The sequence below is a fragment of the Amborella trichopoda genome, chromosome 10 (assembly GCF_054954075.1).
Source record: "Amborella trichopoda isolate Santa Cruz 75 chromosome 10, AtrichopodaSantaCruz75HAP2 v2.0, whole genome shotgun sequence".
Classification (NCBI taxonomy): domain Eukaryota; kingdom Viridiplantae; phylum Streptophyta; class Magnoliopsida; order Amborellales; family Amborellaceae; genus Amborella; species Amborella trichopoda.
Genome location: NC_142345.1, coordinates 33735391 through 33744214, shown reverse-complemented (window position 1 = coordinate 33744214; position 8824 = coordinate 33735391). Strand labels below are relative to the sequence as shown.

The 8824-nt window shown below is 35.3% G+C and overlaps 1 long non-coding RNA gene across 1 annotated transcript; it reads right to left on the bottom strand.

Annotated features, from left to right (window-relative positions):
- Positions 1 to 925: 925 nt before the first annotated feature.
- On the bottom strand, positions 926 to 3685 carry LOC148780161 (uncharacterized). The gene is made up of 2 exons (XR_016042550.1): positions 3443 to 3685; positions 926 to 3358 (listed from the first exon to the last, which is right to left on the bottom strand). It is a non-coding gene; the product is annotated as an uncharacterized LOC148780161 (long non-coding RNA).
- Between the last annotated feature and the right edge of the window lie 5139 nt (positions 3686 to 8824).

The window sequence follows — 8824 nt, the reverse complement described above, 5'->3', positions numbered from 1 at the left end:
AACCGGCTACGGTTCCGGTTTTGGGCGGTTAGGGTGATCAACCAGTATTTTAAAAAAAAAATTCAAAAAAACGTATATAAATTCTCAAAAATAAGGAATTTGATTTATAATGCATTTTTAAATATTCTTTACATTATGGTAAAGATTAAAAATTGTTTTGGTCATTAACACTCACTTTTATATTTTCTCATATTTTTTAGAAAATTTTAAAAATAGCCCTTGGACAATATAAAATGGGTTAAAATCCAATTTTTTTCATTAATTTTCAACTTCATTTGAATGTGTTTTGTTTTAATTATTTTTTATATGCTTTTTCATATTTTAGTAGATTTTTTTTGTATTTTTTATTTTTTTCAACACTCTTTTGACCGTCTGTTACTTGTCCAGTTAGAACGGTTAAATCAGCCGGTTTACAGGTTAGGCCAGTTAAACCGCTTCCAAACCCATGTCCGGTTAACCGTTCCGCAAACACTGCTCCAGCATCTAAGAGCACCCTAGCATAAATAAGACCTCAAGGCTACCCATGGGAGTTGGCTTGGTCCACTTCTTGTAAGGGGAACTTTGAAGGAGCAGACGGTTAAACATTTTCCTAGTTAGGGAATAATTGTAGGACTGCCCAACAACACGTAGGATTAATAGGTCTAGGACGTGTTCAAATTAAGGATACCCCAGTCCAAGTTGTTCTTCAAGCCCTGGGAGCCCAAAGTAACCAGGAGCTATCAACCAAAAGAATGCATCTTTAACCATACCATGGGAATCTTATCGCTATAGAGTTAGTGCCCTTTGGTCTAAAAAAACTCAGGAGGTCCCTACCAAAAGGGAATAAGGTCTATTTTCCATGACATGATGCGTGCAATCATGAATACAGTTGACGACATCCTACCACCTTGCCAACTTAAAATGAGTGTCTCATAGGCACCGAATATACCAAGTTAAATCCACAAATATGTGCTTTTGGAGCCACATAGGGAAAATGTCCAGGATTCATCATCAATCAAAGGGACATTGATCCAATATTTGGGCTATCACTAAAATGTCACCTCCAAAGACCATAAGAGAAATACGAGGCATATAAGGAAGAATACAAGCCCTAAAGCGATTCACATCCCAACTAATGGCCAAGTGCCATTCAACATATTATTCAAGAAAGATACAGTGTTATCATGGGATGAGAAATGCCAAGAAGCTCTTGATTAGGTCAAGGAATGCCCAGTAAGCCCAGTGGTTCTTTGTCCACTTGTTCCTAACAATCCATGTTTATATACCTCCTGGTGAAAGAGAAGCCTTGGGTATCATGTCCTTTCACCTCCCCAGTCTCGCATGTAAAAGGCATCTACCGTGGGGGCCGTTAAGCTTGTCGTCAGCCAAAATCCTTGAAAACACCCTCGAGAGCTCATCTAAGCTGTGTTTTCAAACAAAATCCTAAAACTAGGACTTACAAAGAAGTCCAAAACAAGGAGGGATTCAAAGACTAACATGACCCAACATAGGTCTCATATGAGCTTGAGTTTGTGAAAAAACCAAGAAAAGAAATTATGAAAGCAATAAATAAAGTAAAGAACTAAAATTAACTAAAAATTGAACGAACGAAAGAAGAAAGAAACTTACTTGAGAAGCCTAGAGTTGGGGCCTTATCAAAACCACAAGTTGATTTACACTTTTGGCACCTTCTTGCTTTAAAGGTTTGGTTTTGATTTTGAGATTCATAGAGAGTTTTGGTAGAAATTTGAGTCATTTGGCTTCGGTTTCTAGCCTATGGTCTTTTAAAGGTTTTCCCTAGATCTATAGCCTAAAGGAATTTCTTAAATTTCTTAAAATATTTTCTTAAGATTTTCTAGGGAATTTAGGTTATTTTCTTAATATTTTACAGAGTTTTTAGGTTCCTAATTTCTAAGGCAATTTCTATTATTTTTTTAAGTTGATTTTCTAACGAGAAGTTAGGGTTTTATATACAAATTTGTTTAGAGAATATCTCCGGGAATATTGCTTTTGAGATTGGAATATTAGGCTTATCTCTAGGTTTTGATGGGGATTGACTTGTCAAAATCTTAGAACAAATTTGAGTCAAACCCCAATGTAGAATCCTCCAAGAAACATTCATCATCTTCCAAAAACTTCCAAAATTTTTCAAGCTGTTTGTGTGGGCTCCGAAGGGTCTAACGACAACCAATTGAGCCCATCGACGCACCCCGCATCGTTGACCCAGGCCCTCCCCTAACTTGCAGCGTGAAATGTGGTGGGTCTAGGAGCAACGGTCTGGTCGGGTATAGTTACGATGCATTTTGGGGTCTCATAATTGGCAATTTTCTAACATTCCTATACAAATTCGACTTGGTTACTGGGTTGATTTTTGGCTAATTTAAGGTTTTTTTAAAGATCATGTAGTATAGGTTATGGTGTACTAGGGTTTATTACATTAGTGTAGTACTTCCTATGGTTTAGGGTTAAGGGTTACACGTTTTGGGGAATTTCCTGGACCCAAATTTTTCGGTGTTTACAAAAAAATGATGGGCATGGTAAAAACTCGAAAGAGTAAGAATATTAGAAAAATGACATGGTAAGAATCCTCAAGGGTGCCATACATAAAAATGGAATGATAAATGTGGTAAAAACATCATGACAACAATAAAGGAACTTAATAAAAAATCGCAAAGGGTGCTGTTACCAAATTCTTTGGATGAAAACCCTCAAGCCCGGAGGCTCACAAAGATCAAATGCTAGTGCTCAGAACCAGAAGGGAATTAGCTCAATCCTCTAAATCTAGGACTCTATATGACCCTAAGGACCTCAATCATCCCTTCAAATGCTAGGATCTCGATCTTATGAGTTTTTTACAAAACTCTGAGGTACATTTTATTTCAAAGTTGGCTTCTCAGGTAATTTTTAAGTAAATTAAGCCTCAAAACAATTGATTGAATTTCCATCTTGACCACAGGGGCCACAGGTGGATAAGCTGTAAGGGCCGTCGCCTTCTCAAGAAAGGTTTTGAAGAACCATTGAACCTCCAACTTATCAAAATAATTTTCGAAAAAAGGATCTCCTTTATCACCGTATGAGAGTAAACTGCTCGGCTATCATGGCCTCACGTGCTCATTTAGGGGCATGAAGTCAACCTCTTAAACGTCTTAAGAGGATACAAAAGTACCTGGGCTACTCGTGATTGCATGGATCTAAACTGCTAACTATCATGTGTCTTAAACATGATTCTGGCTAATGATGGCGAGTTAGTGTTAGAGGAAACCTTTTCTCTCAACTACAAAAATCATTGCACCTCCTCGATCTGATCGGCACGTTCAACGCTTCTCCATCATCTCTAGGTGGCCTCAAACCTCAACCACTCTGGGAGGCTGCAAGATTCCTGAAATCTCAGTTGAAGTTATATTCATGTTGCGACCGCAGATGTTGGGAGTAGAGGGTGAGCAAGAAGGATAAGTCTCCTCACCTCCTCTGGGTCGCTGCCCTTCTGCTCAAGGGTGATGGTGAAGGCCGTGACCATATGCTCCAAATACATAGTAAGCCCGGACCTGCTGCAACTCCCGCATTGAAGATTTTGCGACACAACAACGAGAGGTTAGTAACAATGAGTGTACAAAATATGAATGGACAAGAAAAGAGAAAGGGAAAGAGACCATGGCAGTTTTTTAGTAACTTAGATATGCTTTTGATCAGTGTTTTAAAACCTCGCAAATTCTGATCCAGGTTTGTAATCTGAATGGGAATCGGTCAAGACCAAACCGGTTCTGGGATTACATGGGTCCTGACTCGGTTCTTCATAAAAACTCTCTTTTATTTACTTATTTTTCCCCCTTTTTTTTTTAAGCTTATCTAATATGTTTTTAAGTCTCCTTAAATAACTACCCCGTAAATCTTTATTTTATTTTATTTATTTTTAAAAAATTTCTAGATCACCGACAAATCCAAAATAATGAACCAACAATCCGATATCTATCTTATTTTATTCTTCTTGCTTTTATTTTTATTTTATTTGTATTCTTGCTCGTTCTTTTGTTTCTCACGTATTTCGAATTCAAACCAAGGAGTTACAATTGGGCAGATGATATAATCATTAGGGTTACAAATTACTCATTTATAATTATTAGCAAAAAAAATCATTAAAATAAAAAAATCTGATATTTCAATCATTCCAATCCCACGACACAAACTATTATTAGTTAGGGTGAAATATAACATTCCAATCCCACTATACAAACTATTAAAATAAGTCTATAGGTTTCCAGAGCAATCTCATTTGTTGTGAAATGTAACATTCGAAGCTCAATTAAATTTAATTTCTTGCATTCACTTTACAGCTTTATGTTGCACAATCTTAATCATCCTTCCACTTTTTACAAAGCAACTTATACTCTTCCTTTTTTACTTGGAAAAGCACCAATAACTTTGGTCTCTTGATTTTTCTGAGTGACTTTCCACCATACTTTTTGAGTAGCCTTTTTCTTTTTAGCAAGTTCAGCAGTAGGAATTCGAACTTCAGATGCAGTTTTATAAACCTCAGTATCTTAACAATCGGGCCCAGACCTGAATTCTAAGAAATGCATTTCTTTACACGTCATTTCTTAATCTTTCTTGTAGGGTTGTCAACTAGCCGAGCCAGCCCTGGCGCTAGCCCGGCCCTGTTCCCCTTAGGCCCAGCCTGAACTAGCACAGACCTTGCCATGGGTGAGGCCTGCCTTAGGCCATATCTAGGCCAGGTTAAATAAATTAAAATAAAACAAAACAAGAAAACGTAAAGAAATAAGGGCCAGGCTAGGACTGACCCTATCTTGGGCCAGCCGTCAGGCCATATTTTGTGGACCAAGCCCTAGTTTACTAGTGTCGGGCTGACCAGCATGAGCCGGGCCAAGCGGCCCATTACCACCCCTGTTTCTTGGAAATTTCGAGAGAGATCCATCCTCACGGGGATACTTTTATTGGGAAAATCACTTAGCTCTCTTGCATCTCCTTACTGGTGCAAATGGCCGGGTCTAAATTTATGGCCCATTAACTTAAAGAGGAGGGTCTAAGCTTGGCATTAAGGCTGATAAGCCCTTATTGGATGACTTTTTAGTTTAATAAGGGTGCAATGGTTGGGGCAGCCCAACAGGCCTCGAAAGCCTAGCCAGAAATGGGTTGACTTGGAGTCCCTTCATAGGACCTATTGGTCTGGGCTGAGCCTAAATTCAAGGCCGTTAGATTAATAGGCCCGGGCTTGGCCTGCTTGCACCCCACACCTCACAAATTATCAACAAATCTAGATTTCTAAAAGACGAACATACTATGAAGTAAAACAGACTCAAAAAAGGAAAATTGTTTCATGCATTGTGGACTGCATTTCTACATTTGCGGTCCTTGAGGTATAAAGCATCCATTTTAAAATTCGATGCAAATAGGCAGTCCATCTAAAACTAATTGAAATTAATTGTCCAAATATTTTTTAATAAAATTATTATTTTTAGTCTTTAAAATTTATTTATTTGTCCATATTCATGATCTCCTTGTTAGAGATTACATGTCCTGAAAAATTAGGTCCAAAACTCCATTTTAAATATGGATTTTTATGCATTGACTCATTTTCTATGTAGACACATAGACACATAGAAATCGTGTGCCTCAAAAATCAAAATTAAATTGGTTTTTATCCAAAAGAATGAGAGACAAAAAAAATACGGGGAAGGTTATAGTTTCCAAAAGATTAGGTAAAACTGTAATATTGGGGGCAAACCTGGTCCATACGTAATTTTGCCTTTTTTCTTTTTTTTTTAATTCTATTATCTGTATTTTATATGCTAAGAAAATGAACTTGGTTTTTTAAAATCAATATCTCTTTGCTTTTTGAAAAGCACTGGCAAAATATTGGTGTTTTCTCTGCCCGTATTTCTCATTTTTTTTGTAATTAAAAAAATGAAAATGGTAAACTATTAGTATTTGAAGTACCTTCGTTTCATATTCTTTAGAAGGCACCCACGAAATAGGGGCACCTCAATTACTCATACTTATTATTAATATTATTATCATTATTATTATTATAATATTTGATTTTACAAGAAGGGCAATATTTCCCATCATCTATCTTAAAAAGATAAAGAAAGGGCTAGGTTAGCTTGTGTAGTCTTATTGAGACAAATTTAAAGTGTTCAACCCTAGACATTCTTCACTAAAACCGTTATGCCTACCATTAAACCAAGCCTACGGGACAAATTGTCTATAAGCTCTCTTAAATAGTAAAAGGGTGCGACCTCACATGGGGCGGTCTATATTTCTTTTTCTTTATGTAAAGGGAAAATGATAATACCGCCCAAAAGAATAACTTAGGTGTCAATCAACTTATGCTGTCAAAATACCCTTCTTTGAGCAACAACTGAGCTATTGTATCAAAAACGCCAAAATTTTTCCCTTTTGATGGCTTGGTACTCAAAATAAGTAGTGGTATTTTGACAAATTGGTCCCACACGTATAAGGGTCAAACTAAGCGACATAATTAATCTTGACTAGGTTTAGGAAGAATATGTTTTTTTAAGGATAAAGCTACAATATAAGGAATAATAGGGTAATTATCATAAATATACATATATTTTAGCTTAATTAGAAAAAAAAACCCTAACTTTTAAAAACCTTGTCTATACCTTTTTTTTTTCATTTTCAGATTTTTTTTTTACAAAAATAACATTCACGGTAGTCGTTTTACTGTAATTCATATTAAATTTTATGTTAATTAAAATACCATAATAACTTGAAGTAGTATTACGGTAATTAAAATGTCGTAATAGCTTGAAGTAGTATTACATTACTTTAAATGTCGTAATAGATAATATTTTCTTTATGGCATTCTTTCTACCGAAATATTTTCATTTTATACAGTTCTTTAACTACTGTAATGTTTAACTCATTTTATACGTACTTTTAATTCCATGTACCCCTCTTTTTCTAACTTTTCCCTATGTATCTCTCTAACTTTCCCCCTATATCTCTCTCAATCTCCTCAACAAACCATCTCTATCCCCTTCAACTCTCCGTCCTTATTTCTATTTTATCCTCATCTGCCTCTAAACTTTCTCTCTTTCTCTCCACGCCACTTTTCTCTCCTTCTTTGTCTCTCAAATATCTCTCACACGTAAAACCCCTCTCTCCCAAGTCTCATCTCTCTCTCCTCTACCTCATTGGTCGAGAAGGAAGCCATACATGGTGCCTAATTATGCTAAAAAAAATGCCTTAAAGAAAATGTTATCTATTACGGTACTTAAAGTACCGTAATGCTACTTCAAATTATTACGGTATTTTAATTATCATAATACTACTTCAAGTTATTACGGTATTTTAATTACCATAAAACTTAATATTAATTTGGTAAAAGGACTACTGTGAAGGTCATTTTCGTTCAAAAAACCCCGAAAATAAAAAAAAATGGTGTTGACGCTCCAATTAAGCTAAAATATAAGTATATTTGCGAGAATTATCAAGAATAGTAATATAGGTAGAATCCTAACCATCTGGTATTCATCAAGTGTTCAAGATACATGTCACTGTCTGAATTTTGATCTTTTTCTAGATATCATATCAGGATGAAATTTCGGGTGTATATACTTGACACTAGTGTGCATCATATAAAAATATAAAAAAATACTTTCAAGAATTTAAAATTACCAAATCACTACTGTTATTTTTCAAATATATTTTGGTCATTTTATATTTTTAAAAATATTTGTTTTATATTTTTTTCTTGTGGATTATTTTTTAGTACACAGTCAAAATTTCATCATGATCCAATTTCTAGAAAAAGGATTAAAATTCAACTAGTGAGATGTATTTTGAGTCACCCGATGAAAATCTGACGGCTAGGATTCCACCTATATTATTATTCATTATAGGTGGCAAGCTATTGATAGCTTTTTCTTTTTATTTTTTTTAAATATGTTGGTCAGAGCTTCTAACCCTAAACAATGAGGCCATCGGGTCAAACCAAAGTTGATTGTTCCAATACATGAGTTTGCCTCAGCTTGTAAATAAGGAGCACATCAATAATCTTGTTTCTAGATTTCATACCTTGAACAAAGAGGGTAATTTCATCATTTGGCTCAACTATAGAAGCCCGAGCCGAATAACGAGCCTACCCTTGTTTGTACAATAAAAAAACAAGATCCTTGTTCATAAACTGAAACAAGGGTGAGTAGGTGCGTTGTTTGGCTTAACCCACCTTGGTTTGAGCCAAGCGACATATCTCCACCTGTTTAGGGTTATGAGCAAGGAACAATTTTTTTAATTATAAAAATCTTGTTTCAAGTACCCAATCTTACAAGGGATATTTACATCATCCAGCTTAGGCCACTTTTGTTTCAGTTCCCAACCCTCCCTGTTCTAGGATCTAAACCCAGAACACGGATGGTTTTCGTATTTTCAATAAAATAGTTGAAGAAGAACCTAAGTGATGGCATTTCATAAAGTAGCAAGTTTACATCTAAAATAGGATTGTCTACAAAGAGACTATTTATCTTTTCTACATGGAGGTCACAATCATTCCCACTCATTTGATGTCAAATTGGATGGTTTGGGTTGAATTACGAAGTCTGAGAAATTTCTTTTTTAGAACTTTGTGTCTATTCAATGATACTCTTACAACTACCCATTTTAAAATTTAAAGGACAAGAATGATTGTAATCTCCATGTATAAAAGATAAATGATCTCTTTATAGATAATCCCTCAGCTAAAATAATTGATTTCACCAACTAAGTGATTTTCAGCATGCTTTAATGATATTTTCTCTTGTATTAAAAAGGAATTAAGTTATTTCCTTTCTTTTGCCCTTTTAGGGGTAGTACTAGGTTAATTTTA